The 13,444-nt window shown below is 31.5% G+C and overlaps 1 long non-coding RNA gene across 1 annotated transcript in view; it reads right to left on the minus strand.

Annotated features, from left to right (window-relative positions):
* Positions 1 to 6,425: 6,425 nt before the first annotated feature.
* The window catches only part of LOC146993154 (uncharacterized), a 217,430-nt gene continuing 210,411 nt past the window's right edge, over positions 6,426 to 13,444 (minus strand). The window contains exon 4 of the long non-coding RNA XR_015038412.1: positions 6,426 to 6,601. This is a non-coding gene — a long non-coding RNA (uncharacterized LOC146993154). The remainder of the gene's footprint in view (positions 6,602 to 13,444) is intronic.

A 13,444-nucleotide genomic window follows, 5' to 3' on the forward strand; every position in this document is an offset into this window, starting at 1 on the left:
ACATAAGAATGAAATTATGTCAGCTATATGAGATGTCCAATACCTAGAAATTCTATATATTGTAGAATAGAACCTGCGTCTGAAAGCAGACGACAGGTAAAACATAATTCAAATACTTTACTTTTAGCCTGGAAGCAGGTGTTCTATATTAAACTGTCTTAATTCACATACAGAATTAGTGATATAATAGCTCAAAATATTGTAAGAATCAAACACGCATTATACAGTCAAAAGTCTTTAATCCGGACTCGTCGGGACTTCGGCGATTCCGAATTATCGATTTTTACGGATTATAGATCATCAGTTTAAATCTGGTAACATGGCATGCAGAAATTATAAAATGAAAAATATGAAACCGTAATTTATGAAACAAAGAGCAATTATTATCTAAAGGGTATCAAAATTTACAAAAAAAAACAAAAAAAAAAAAAGCTTAGTATTTATTTGTTTACTTTATTTAACATTTCTTTCAACGCGCGCATGCGTAAAGCATACATTACGCATAGTCGAAAGTAGAAAATTGCAACCAGAAAACTGTTTGATTTGTATTCGTGATATTTATAATGACGAGGAATTTGATTTAAATCATATCAAAGACTGAGTACATCGAGATGAAATCTACATTATAAGCCGAATAAAATAAAAACATCTGCCCTGAAGATAAGGATAGTGCTGACAGATCAACTTACAGTTCATTGCGCGCCGTCTGTTTATCAATTGCGTTGCCGTACGCACAACACATGCGCAGAAAGTTTGTAGCTTTCAGGTCCGGATTATAGATCATTCCAGATTATGGGTGTCCGGATTAACGACTTTTGACTGTATTAACATTAAAAAAATCTATATACATTTATTAGTGTACGAGGATTGATCCTGAAATATCATAAGGTCACTTTCAAGGAAATGATAGAAACATTTCACTCGGGGAAGGGACATTCTCTCTGGCTGCCCGTGTTCCATCCCAGCTTCTGTAACTTAAGTTTCATAGTAGAATTTAGTCTTTAAAAAAAAAAAAAAAAAAAAAAAGGATAAATGAAATTCGTCTTCTAATTTTGGGTACATTATGAGAAGAACATTCAGGTAGTCGTCAGAATTAATTCTAAACCTTTATTATTATATTTTCCTTAAAGATTTTATAAAATACTCCTTCTAAAATAATATAATTTTGCCTTTTTCCCACAAATAAATATACATGGAAAAATATCCAAACAATCGCAAATTTTATTTAACACAACACACAATTAAAAAATATTAAAACCATGTTTCATAAAAATTCAACGAGCAAACAACGAAAAGTAAGCAATGTTTCAAAATGAGACAGTGTATGATATTCTTTGAAACAGGTGTACACAAAGTCCAACCTTGCATTAGTCACAGGAATATAATATCTGCTGATATTTTACTCAGCAAATTTGACTCATTTAGCATTTGTATATGTTATATGGTCAGATAGAGCTTTCATATCGCCATTAAAAAAACTTTCACTAAGCGATACAAAATATTCCTCTCAATGCCGGAAAACTCAAAGAGTAATAAAAAAGTCTTTAATAATTGAACATTGACTTATATATTATTACATTATAACCGATAATAAAAATAAGACAAATTAATAAATTAAATTAAAAATATTCCAGAGCATCCAGAACATATTCATGTAGAAATCATCAACGACCAATGCTGACTTAGAATACCTAGGGAGGTGACGTCATCCCATCTTAGCACAGTGCGGAGCAGTCGAGACCAATGCGAGATAGCGTCTAGACGGGGGGACGAGCGGAGGCAATCAGATGGCTTGTAAATTCTCCAAGAGTTGGTGGAACAAGACGGTTTCCTTTGATGTTTAAGTTCCATGTAGCCAAGCTGATCATATTATCTAAAATAGCTGTGGATGTTGCGTGTGTATAGGACTGAAACGTTCATCATTACATGAATCCTGTGGACTGAGTTTAACTATCATGACATCACCTGCAATATTAATTTTTACTTGACTTACCTTTATTACTTTTATATATTTCTTATTAGTAAAATAAAGCTTTTAATAATGCAATATCCGTGCTCTCCTCATGTTTTGAAAATAAATTCTACATTCATTTGTTTATATAAAATGACCCATTACATTACTCAACACTTAGTGATTGTGTATATTCTACACATTTAGTTTAGATTGCTTTCGTTTGCCATTAAAAAAAGATATACAGTGGATGGACAAAAATATGGAAACACCTTGTGAAATGCATGTTTGAAAAGAAAGATTGATTTTAATGAAATATGTAGGTGGCGCTGGCATTTTTGACTACTGACGCCACCTATACAACTTCGTAAATGTGCTAAACAGTTCAGTTGTTGTCGGAGTACTGTTACGTGAGGTTGTCATTGCTATATGTCAGAGTTAACAGACTTCGAACGTGGGCAAATTGTTGGAGCACGTATGGTAGGTGCTTCCGTAAGCAAGGTAGCCGAGGTGTTTAGTGTTTCAAGAGGTACTGTATCGAAGATTTATTCCGCATATTTGAAAAGCTGAAAAACATCATCTGCTAAATCACAGCGCAGACGAAAGTGTGTCCTGAGTGATCGCGACAGACGATTATTAAGAGCAATTGGGACGAAAAATAAGAAGACCACAGCTGCAAAAGTTACTGCTGAAATGAATGTTGTGTTACTGAACCCTGTGAGTACCAAAACAATTAGAAGGGAGCTTCATAAACAGGGAATTGCTGGCCGTGCTGCAATTGAGAAGCCACTCATCGGTGATGCTAATGCCCGTAACATGAAAAGGTGGTGTTTAAGTCATTAAGCCTGGACTATAGAGCAGTGGAAGCGAGTAATATGGTCTGACGAGTTTTCTTTCACATTGTTTCCCACTTCTGGCCGAGTTTACGTTTGAAGAACGCAATCTCAAGCCTATAATACAGACTGCTTGTTGCCAAGAGTGAAACATGGCAGGGTTCTGTTATGGTTTGGGCAGCCATATTGTGGTTCTCTGCTAGCCCCATGATAACTGTGTTAGGGCACATGACTGCCAACACTTATGTGAACATTTTGGCTGATCAAGTTCATTCCATGGTACAAAGCCCCTGTTCACACAGCTCACATTGTCCAGGACTGGTTTTCTGAGCACGATGATGAGTTGTCCCATCTCCCCTGGCCACCACAGTCACCAGACCTGAATATTATCAAACCTTTGTGGTCTACATTGGAACGGAAAGTGCGTTCTCGTTATCCACCGCCAACATCGTTATCTGAACTTGCGACCGTTTTGCAGGAAGAATGGTATAATATTCCCTTGGCAAACATACAGGAACTGTATTTATCCATTCCAAGAAGACTGCAAGCTGTTTTTGATGCCAACGAGTTTCCTACACCATATTAAGCAAAGAAACATGTTTTTTTAAAGGTGTTTCCATATTTTTGTCCAACCCCTGTATATTTCGCTGAGGATTAAAAATATTCATCACAAAGCACCAAAAATCTAAGAGTAATAAAATAAATAAAAACAAGGGAGGAAAAATATCAGAGTAATAATAATAAAAAAATACTCTAATGATAGAACCTCTACCTCAGTATATCCCAAAAATAAAAATGGTACCTCAATGCAGGGAGAGCCCGTTTAAGAGACATTATATTGCTCAACACCCACCCACAAATCTCACTCGCATTCGGAAACAAAATACCGAAAATAAAAATCATTGAAATTATTGACCATAATTGGTTCTATGATTTAGTCATTCTTACAGACATAATAACTAAAATCTTAAACTTGAGGGGGGGGGGAACTAAACTAAAGTTTTTGAATTTAAGGGTATTTTAAATTAATTTTAAAACAAAATTAATTTTGTGAAAATATTACACAAATTGAAGGAATATACATTTTTACTATAATGTAATCTACGATTTGTCACTTTGAAAATGTGGAGAACTAAAGCACGAAATAAAAGAAAACTACAACACACATTTGGAAAATCTCATCGAGCTTAAATTAGTTTCTCAATTAGATGTTTTGAGTGTGTTTAAAATTAAGCCAAATAACTTCCTTCACTTCAAACCCATTACATAAGACTAGTATTTAAGAAAAATGGTAAAAGACTGCAAACATGTTAACAATTCTACTGATCTAGAAATGGAAATTACTGATTTTCACTTTAATTAAGATCAAGAATATCACAAAAAGGCATTTGAATAGTCCTAGATCAGAAAAATCATCGAAATGTTAAACTTTTAAAAAGATAAATTCCTGCTTTCGATCTACCTAAAAATGTGAAAGAGGATTTTCAACAACAATCTTGTTATGTTGTTTCAACAACAATCTTGTTATTATTAAATCAATGTTCAGATACAGAATAACAAACAAACATCTGGACGACTGCATGGATTTAGTAATAACATGGCATGTACCAGAGGGAGAAAAAAAAAAAAAACTCTCAGAAGAAATGCAATGTTAAATTTCACATTAAAATATGATTTCCCTGTATTTAATTTTCATCTTGCTGAATTTTTTTGTAAATAATACAAAGAGTATACTTTTTCTTTAAGATATTATACCACACATTTTTATGCATTGTGTAATGCACTCATAAATGAAATATTAAAAGTGCAATATATAACTGAAGCTTACCAAAATTTTATATACTTAAAATTGGCTCCCATTAAGTTAAAATTGCGCATAACTGCACCAAGGGAAGGAATGCAAATTTATTTCTTTGTCTGTATTTGGTTTCAATTTCATATAGAAAGAGTTAAAATAGGTTATCTAGGCAACAAAATTTAAACACACATTTTCAGGAAAAATTACAGAATAACAGATTTTGTTTCCCTGAAGACACAACACCTCGCTATTCCAGCTATGATACAGACTGCATACTGTCATAGAGAAATTCCTTTCTTAAACAGGGAATTCATATACTTTAATCTGTTTTTACACAAGTACTGTTTATGACTAATCCATGGTCCAGGAGTAAAATACTTTATAGTACACCCATCTAAATTTTTATTATTTCCGGTCATCAGTATAGACTGTTTACCTATCACGACTAAACTCCCAATCTGCATTTCAAATAACTCATACAATTCTTCAAGTCATATTTCGTAGTCTATCATTTTTAATACGGCAGGTACTTGCTGAGCGCAGACTTTTAAAGCATGATTTCGCGTATAGCAGTACCTTAAAAGATCCCATTTTATTTGTCCACTGCTAGAATTTCATTCATACGTGGTGCAACATTCATCCATCAACACCGGAAAGAATTTATCTGCTACTTTAAACAATTTCCATCGACTGAAAATGAAGTCCGAAAAATCTTACAAATTTCAAAAGCAATCGATGCCGAAGAATTTTCACATATGAAAGACAGAGAAGTCAAACAATGAATCAGAAAATTACAAAAGAAGAATTGGGGTCTTATAAAACCCCTTGATAATAAAAGCGCTCATTATGAAGAAGAGCTTTTAACTGAAGATAAGATGAAGAAATTGTTAAATAACACAAAAAGCAATGTCTGATCTTCTAGCGAAGAATTATCCAATTAAAGAAAAAACATGTGCTCTTTACAGCGGCACGCATACAGTTGCATCAATCATTCTTATAAGCAAAAGACATCAGCTTTCTCAAAAAATATTTCTGTCATGCATTTGCCAAGAGAACGGAAAGAAGTCCGAAAGAATTCCAAAAGAAACTTTCAGAGTGCTTTGCAAAACAAAGTGGAAAGTTATTCTGCAGAATTTTACTTCGATAATAATAAAACATCTCTGATTTGATTTCAAAACGAATTTTTATTTGTGAAATCAATTTTAAATAGATCTTCGCAAATAGGTTCATAAAACTTCCCAATATGCCAAAATAGTTCAGATTAAGGGAAAAATTTAATAAAGTATGCTTAAAACAACTAATAAAAAGCACATTTTGAGCAGCCTTAACAGAAGACAATTTGGCCCAACTTTCATTACGAGTACTCATTAAATTTTAATTTACATTTCTTTTTTGTTCAACATTTAACTTTCAATGGTTTTAAGAGAAACAGCACTTGACAGACAAGACTCTAAATTCAGAAAAAACTGAAACAAAATTGGTTTATACACAGGCAGAGTAATTACACTGAGATGTTGGGAAGAGAAGACCCCGTTAGACAAGGAAAATATTAGGCCAGACAGAGAGGAAAATGCTTAGCCTCCTCCTCGTAATGCGAAAGGAGGCCACTTGGGAAAAAATTACACTACAGCAGTAATTTTGAAACCACTAAGAAGCAACAGAACTCTAACAAATATCAGACTTCTGATAATTATAGTGTGATTAACAGTTCAACCTCACTTCGAATATTACAATACAATATAAAGAAAGAACCAATTCAGACACTTCAATATGGAATTCAAAACCTAAGAAATTAATGCATAGACGCTACCCTAAACATTAAAACATAATGTGAAGCGTTCACGTAAAATAAATAAGTAGTAAAACTCCAATATAAAGCAACATGTGAAAAGGGACCTACAAATTATAACATTCAAGCATTTCTAGTGAAAATAAAGTTAATATAAAACAAGAATTACCAGCCACAGATGTCTTTTCGCTCTGCACTATTTCTCCATTCTTTTTCTTTCATGATATGTTCTGCAACAAAAGAGTGCACAAAAATGATGATAAATTACACTAGAAGAGGCCAAGGATGGGGGAAGGAATCATTAGATTTTAACTACTTTGAAATTAAAGAATATCTATACACAAAGAGAAATATCTAATATTGTTTCTTAATATATAAAATTTCGAAAGTAGCCTTCTTTGTTTTAAATTCCAGCAATGTGCTACATTGTTACTAAAATCATGATTGCAGTCGATAGAAAAGCAAATGATTTTCCTTATACGACAGAAGTACAGTAAGCCAAAGAGGTTTTTAATGTATGGGTACAACATGAACAATGAAAGAAAAAAAAATTATACAGTTATTACAGATACACAGAATAAAAGGGAATATTATCTTCGAGAAAAGTAAATAATTTTAGCGCAGGTACAAAAATGGCACCGAAAGTCAATAAGCAGGTAGTTTTAAATGACAAATAAACAAAATAAACTTTACTGTTAGCTTTGAAGCAGGTGTTATATATAAAACTATCTTAATTCACACACAGAATTAGTGACATAACAGATCAAAAAAGAGTAAGAATCAAACTCGCAATATATTGACATTAAAAGAGCTATACATATATACTTTTATAGTTTTTTTTTTTTTTTTTTTTTTTTTTTTTTAAGAAAGGGCTCAAAAACACCATTCTAAAAACAGATTTCGAAAAACATCTAGGAAACAAAAGTCATAAACCATAAAATAAATATTTCATTCAGAATTTTAACGCACGAACCCTTTCTAATTTTAAGTTACTTTACTTAGGTACACTCATCCATGAGAGAGGACAGCTTAGTCCAATGTACAAGAAATTATCCTGTAATATTCCCACGTCACTTTAATGAAATTATAGCAATATTTCACTCAGGTAAAGAACATATTGTCTAGCTGCCCGGGTTCGAGCCCAGCTTTAATACAGCAAGCCAAAACACATCAAATGCCATTGAATGATATACCATTTTGAAATGTTGCAAAAAATTTAAATAAAATTTCGTGAATGAGCTATTGCAATTACCTATATACTAAAATTTTGACCAAAAATTCAACAAAACTAAGATACTCTTTTTTTCTTTCGAAGGAATCAAAGTCATATACTAACGTAGGGATGCTCAACTTATTGTACTATAAAACCTAAACATAGGAATGAAATTTTGTCAGCTATGTGAGATGTCCAATACCGAGAAATTCCATAAATTGTAGATTAGAACGTACCTCTCAAAACACACGAAAGGTAAAACACAATTCAGATACTTTACTTTTAGTCTTGAAGCAGATGTTCCATATTAAACTGTCTTAGCTCACATACAGAATTAGTAATATAATAGCTCAAAATGTTGTAAGAACCAAACACGCATTATATAAACATTAAAAAAAAAATCTACATACATTTATTAGTGTTACGAGAGTTTATTCTGAAATATTATAATGTCACTTTCAGTGAAATGATACAAATTTTCACTCAGGGAAGGGACATTCTGTCTGGCTGCCTGGGTTCCATCCCAGCTTCTGTTACAAAAGTTTCATAGAAGAATTTTAAAAATCTAGAAACGAAACTTATGAAGAAATTATTGACCATAATTGGTTCTATGATTTAGTCATTCTTACAGACATAATAACTAAAATCTTAAACTTGAGGGGGGAGAGAGAACTAAACTAAATTTTTGAATTTAAGGGTATTTTAAATTAATTTTAAATCAGAATTAATTTTGTAAAAATATTACACAAATATAAGGAATATACATTTTTACCATAATGCAATGTACATTTTGCCACTTTGAAAATCTGGAGAACTAAAGCGTGAAAAAGAAGAAAACTGAAACAAACATTTGGAAAATCTCATCGAGCTTAAATTAGTTTCTAAATTAGATGTTTTGAGTGTACTTAAAATTAGGCCAACTACTACATTCACTTCAAACCCATTACATAAGACTAGTATTTATAAAAAATGGTAAAAGATTGCAAATATGTTAACAATTCTACTGATCTAGAAATAGAAATAACTGGTTTTCATCCTAATTAAGATGAAGAATATCACAAAAAGCCATTTGAATAGTCCTAGATCAGAAAAATCATGAACTGTTAAACTTTTAAAAAGATAAATTCCTGCTTTCGATCTACCTAAAAATGTGAAAGAGGATTTTCAACAACAATCTTGTTAAAATCAATGTTCAGATACAGAATAACAAACAAACATCTGGACGACTGCATGGATTTAGCAATAACATCGCATATACCAGAGGGAGAAAAAAAAAAAACTCTCAGAAGAAATGCAATGTTAAATTTCACATTAAAATATGATTTCCCTGTATTTAATTTTCATCTTGCTGAATTTTTTTGTAAATAATACAAAGAGTATACCTTTTCTTTAAGATATTATACCACACATTTTTATACTTTGTGTAATGCACTTATAACTGAAATATTAAAAGTGCAATATATAATTGCAGCTAGCCAAAATTTTATAAACTTAAAATTGGCTCCCATTCAGTTAAAGTTGTTAATAACTGCACCAAGGGAAGGAATGCAATTTTATTTCTTTGCCTGTATTTGGTTTCATTTTCATATAGAAAGAGTTAAAAATAGGTTACCTAGGTAACAAAATTTAAACACACATTTTCAGGAAAAATTACAGAATAACAGATTTTGTTTCCCTGAAGACACAACACCTCGCTATTCCAGCTATGATACAGACTGCATACTGTCATAGAGAAATTCCTTTCTTAAACAGGGAATTCATATACTTTAATCTGTTTTTACACAAGTACTGTTTATGACTAATCCATGGTCTAGGAGTAAAATACTTTATAGTACACCCATCTAAATTTTTATTATTTCCGGTCATCTGTATAGACTTTTTACCTATCACGACTAAACTCCCAATCTGCATTCCAAATAACTCATACAATTCTTCAAGTCATATTTCGTAGTCCATCATTTTTAATACGGCAGGTACTTGCTGAGCGCAGACTTGTAAAGCATGATTTCGCGTACAGCAGTACCTTAAAAGATCCCATTTTATTTGTCCACTGCTAGAATTTCATTCATACGTGGTGCAACATTCATCCATCAACACCGGAAAGAATTTATCTGCTACTTTAAACAATTTCCATCGACTGAAAATGAAGTCCGAAAAATCTTACAAATTTCAAAAGCAATCGATGCCGAAGAATTTTCACATATGGAAGACAGAGAAGTCAAACAATGAATCAGAAAATTACAAAAGAAGAATTGGGGTCTTATAAAACCCCTTGATAATAAAAGCGCTCATTATGAAGAAGAGCTTTTAACTGAAGATAAGACGAAGAAATTGTTAAATAACACAAAAAGCAATGTCTGATCTTCTAGCGAAGAATTACCCAATTAAAGAAAAAACATGTGCTCTTTACAGCGGCACGCATACAGTTGCATCAATCATTCTTATAAGCAAAAGACATCAGCTTTCTCAAAAAATATTTTTCTCATGCATTTGCCAAGAGAACGGAAAGAAGTCCAAAAGAAACTTTCAGAGTGCTTCGCAAAACAAAGTGGAAAGTTATTCTGCAGAATTTTACTTCGATAATAATAAAACATCTCTGATTTGATTTCAAAACGAATTTTTATTTGTGAAATCAATTTTAAATAGATCTTCGCAAATAGGTTCATAAAACTTCCGAATATGCCAAAATAGTTCAGATTAAGGGAAAAATTTAATAAAGTATGCTTAAAACAACTAATAAAAAGCACATTAACAGAAGACAATTTGGCCCCACTAACTTTCATTACGAGTACTCATTAAATTTTTATTTACATTTCTTTTTTGTTCAACATTTAACTTTCAATGGTTTTAAGAGAAACAGCACTTGATAGACAGACTCTAAATTCGGAAAAAACTGAAACAAAATTGGTTTATACACAGGCAGAGTAATTACACTGAGATGTTGGGAAGAGAAGACCCCGTTAGACAAGGAAAATATTAGGCCAGACAGAGAGGAAAATGCTTAGCCTCCTCCTCGTAATGCGAAAGGAGGCCACTTGGGAAAAAATTACACTACAGCAGTAATTTTGAAACCACTAAGAAGCAACAGAACTCTAACAAATCTCAGACTTCTGATAATTATAGTGTGATTAACAGTTCAACCTCACTTCGAATATTACAATACAATATAAAGAAAGAACCAATTCAGACACTTCAATATGGAATTCAAAACCTAAGAAATTAATGCATAGACGCTACCCTAAACATTAAAACATAATATGAAGTGTTCACGTAAAATAAATACGTAGTAAAACTCCAATATAAAGCAACATGTGAAAAGGGACCTACAAATTATAACATTCAAGCATTTCTAGTGAAAATAAAGTTAATATAAAACAAGAATTACCAGCCACAGATGTCTTTTCGCTCTGCACTATTTCTCCATTCTTTTTCTTTCATGATATGTTCTGCAACAAAAGAGTGCACAAAAATGATGATAAATTACACTAGAAGAGGCCAAGGATGGGGGAAAGAATCATTAGATTTTAACTACTTTGAAATTAAAGAATATCTATACACAAAGAGAAATATCTAATATTGTTTCTTAATATATAAAATTTCGAAAGTAGCCTTCTTTGTTTTAAATTCCAGCAATGTGCTACATTGTTACTAAAATCATGATTGCAGTCGATAGAAAAGCAAATGATTTTCCTTATACGACAGAAGTACAGTAAGCCAAAGAGGTTTTTAATGTATGGGTACAACATGAACAATGAAAGAAAAAAAAATTATACAGTTATTACAGATACACAGAATAAAAGGGAATATTATCTTCGAGAAAAGTAAATAATTTTAGCGCAGGTACAAAAATGGCACCGAAAGTCAATAAGCAGGTAGTTTTAAATGACAAATAAACAAAATAAACTTTACTGTTAGCTTTGAAGCAGGTGTTATATATAAAACTATCTTAATTCACACACAGAATTAGTGACATAACAGATCAAAAAAGAGTAAGAATCAAACTCGCAATATATTGACATTAAAAGAGCTATACATATATACTTTTATAGTTTTTTTTTTTTTTTTTTTTTTTTTAAGAAAGGGCTCAAAAACACCATTCTAAAAACAGATTTCGAAAAACATCTAGGAAACAAAAGTCATAAACCATAAAATAAATATTTCATTCAGAATTTTAACGCAAGAACCCTTTCTAATTTTAAGTTCTTTACTTAGGTACACTCATCCATGAGAGAGGACAGCTTAGTCCAATGTACAAGAAATTATCCTGTAATATTACCACGTCACTTTAATGAAATTATAGCAATATTTCACTCAGGGAAAGAACATATTGTCTAGCTGCCCGGGTTCGAGCCCAGCTTTAATACAGCAAGCCAAAACACATCAAATGCCATTGAATGATATACCATTTTGAAATGTTGCAAAAAATTTAAATAAAATTTCGTGAATGAGCTATTGCAATTACCTATATACTAAAATTTTGACCAAAAATTCAACAAAACTAAGATACTCTTTTTTTCTTTCGAAGGAATCAAAGTCATATACTAACGTAGGGATGCTCAACTTATTGTACTATAAAACCTAAACATAGGAATGAAATTTTGTCAGCTATGTGAGATGTCCAATACCGAGAAATTCCATAAATTGTAGATTAGAACGTACCTCTCAAAACACACGAAAGGTAAAACACAATTCAGATACTTTACTTTTAGTCTTGAAGCAGATGTTCCATATTAAACTGTCTTAGCTCACATACAGAATTAGTAATATAATAGCTCAAAATGTTGTAAGAACCAAACACGCATTATATAAACATTAAAAAAAAAATCTACATACATTTATTAGTGTTACGAGAGTTTATTCTGAAATATTATAATGTCACTTTCAGTGAAATGATAGAAATTTTCACTCAGGGAAGGGACATTCTGTCTGGCTGCCTGGGTTCCATCCCAGCTTCTGTTACAAAAGTTTCATAGAAGAATTTTAAAAATCTAGAAACGAAACTTATGAAGAAATTATTGACCATAATTGGTTCTATGATTTAGTCATTCTTACAGACATAATAACTAAAATCTTAAACTTGAGGGGGGAGAGAGAACTAAACTAAATTTTTGAATTTAAGGGTATTTTAAATTAATTTTAAATCAGAATTAATTTTGTAAAAATATTACACAAATATAAGGAATATACATTTTTACCATAATGCAATGTACATTTTGCCACTTTGAAAATCTGGAGAACTAAAGCGTGAAAAAGAAGAAAACTGAAACAAACATTTGGAAAATCTCATCGAGCTTAAATTAGTTTCTAAATTAGATGTTTTGAGTGTACTTAAAATTAGGCCAACTACTACATTCACTTCAAACCCATTACATAAGACTAGTATTTATAAAAAATGGTAAAAGATTGCAAATATGTTAACAATTCTACTGATCTAGAAATAGAAATAACTGGTTTTCATCCTAATTAAGATGAAGAATATCACAAAAAGCCATTTGAATAGTCCTAGATCAGAAAAATCATGAACTGTTAAACTTTTAAAAAGATAAATTCCTGCTTTCGATCTACCTAAAAATGTGAAAGAGGATTTTCAACAACAATCTTGTTAAAATCAATGTTCAGATACAGAATAACAAACAAACATCTGGACGACTGCATGGATTTAGCAATAACATCGCATATACCAGAGGGAGAAAAAAAAAAACTCTCAGAAGAAATGCAATGTTAAATTTCACATTAAAATATGATTTCCCTGTATTTAATTTTCATCTTGCTGAATTTTTTTGTAAATAATACAAAGAGTATACCTTTTCTTTAAGATATTATACCACACATTTTTATACTTTGTGTAATGCACTTATAA

This window comes from Stegodyphus dumicola, chromosome X1 (assembly GCF_044657685.1).
Source record: "Stegodyphus dumicola isolate Sdum_Otavi_A_Nest chromosome X1, ASM4465768v1".
Classification (NCBI taxonomy): domain Eukaryota; kingdom Metazoa; phylum Arthropoda; class Arachnida; order Araneae; family Eresidae; genus Stegodyphus; species Stegodyphus dumicola.